The sequence below is a fragment of the Penaeus monodon genome, chromosome 28 (genome assembly GCF_015228065.2).
Source record: "Penaeus monodon isolate SGIC_2016 chromosome 28, NSTDA_Pmon_1, whole genome shotgun sequence".
Lineage (NCBI taxonomy): Eukaryota > Metazoa > Arthropoda > Malacostraca > Decapoda > Penaeidae > Penaeus > Penaeus monodon.
In genome coordinates, this window is record NC_051413.1 from 4966988 (window position 1) to 4968103 (window position 1116).

Consider the following 1116-nt stretch of genomic DNA (forward strand, 5'->3'; position numbering starts at 1 on the left):
TTTCTTATTTCTGTGTTTATGTCTTTTTGAAGCTTTATGTGGTAGCATGTGTGTGCAAGCACATTTATTCGTCTAACATATTCGCCTTATACTTAGTACACTTGTATAAACTTACTCCATTCTACCAACAGCTCATTTTGCTTTCTAAAGGTCAGACTTAACTGCTCTCCACTTACATTCATACACAGACCTCCATATCACATTATGATCATACTACCTATACTGTGACATTCCCAATATAGTATGTGCCCAGCTACAGCACAAGATTGCTCTTTTATAGAGAGGAACAGATGGTAAGACAAAGAAATATGGATGATTAATTCCTTCTACTTTCAGGAAATCACTATCTATCTGCATAAAAAAAGAAGAAAGAAGGAAATATATCAAGACTTACTAATAGGAATAATTCGTACCTGTTTCACTAAATGAGGAGTTTAACCTTCTTTGACATAAACAAATTCTAAACTCATCATATCTATTTCAGCATGACCTAACTTCCAGAACTACTCATATCAAAGTTTTTCTCTATGATTACTTTACACTGATTCAAGAAAAGTTAACTTTAATATTGCACACCATTTATTTCAATATAAGTAAAACTCTGGATACTAATAAAAAAGTGCAATGAGGAGCAGTATCCAAATTGGTTGATGTGTGTATCATAATTATGATAAAATAATTAGAATAGTTAAACTGCATTTATTCTACATAGCTTCATGGTCCTATTATCTTTGTCACATTTCATTCTATGTCTACTTAGTGCTGAATGCTGAATAATCCTTCATTCACCTTGTTCCAAGCAGCTTTTACAAACCTTTCCCATATGTACTAGTAAGACAAACACAGTTACATCCACTTTAAAAGAGAGAGGAGTAAATAAAGGTAAAAACCTATCTGAAATTAACAGGTCTTATGCAGTGTCATTAATGTGGAAAAAATTATCTGCTTCAAGGTACTTGATTATCACTGCCAAACTTCATCAACTGGGTGGGTATCTGTAGTGAATGGTGACAATACATGATCACATCACAACACACATACAAAAGTTCATCCAAGTATACAATACAAAATATGAGAAATAAGACCAAAACACACAGGCAATATTTAAAGAATACA

At 32.5% G+C, this 1116-nt stretch overlaps 1 protein-coding gene across 5 annotated transcripts in view; it reads right to left on the bottom strand.

Annotated features, from left to right (window-relative positions):
- LOC119591312 (cytoplasmic FMR1-interacting protein-like) overlaps positions 1–1116 on the bottom strand; it is a 50156-nt gene that overhangs the window by 25479 nt on the left and 23561 nt on the right. The window lies entirely within an intron of this gene.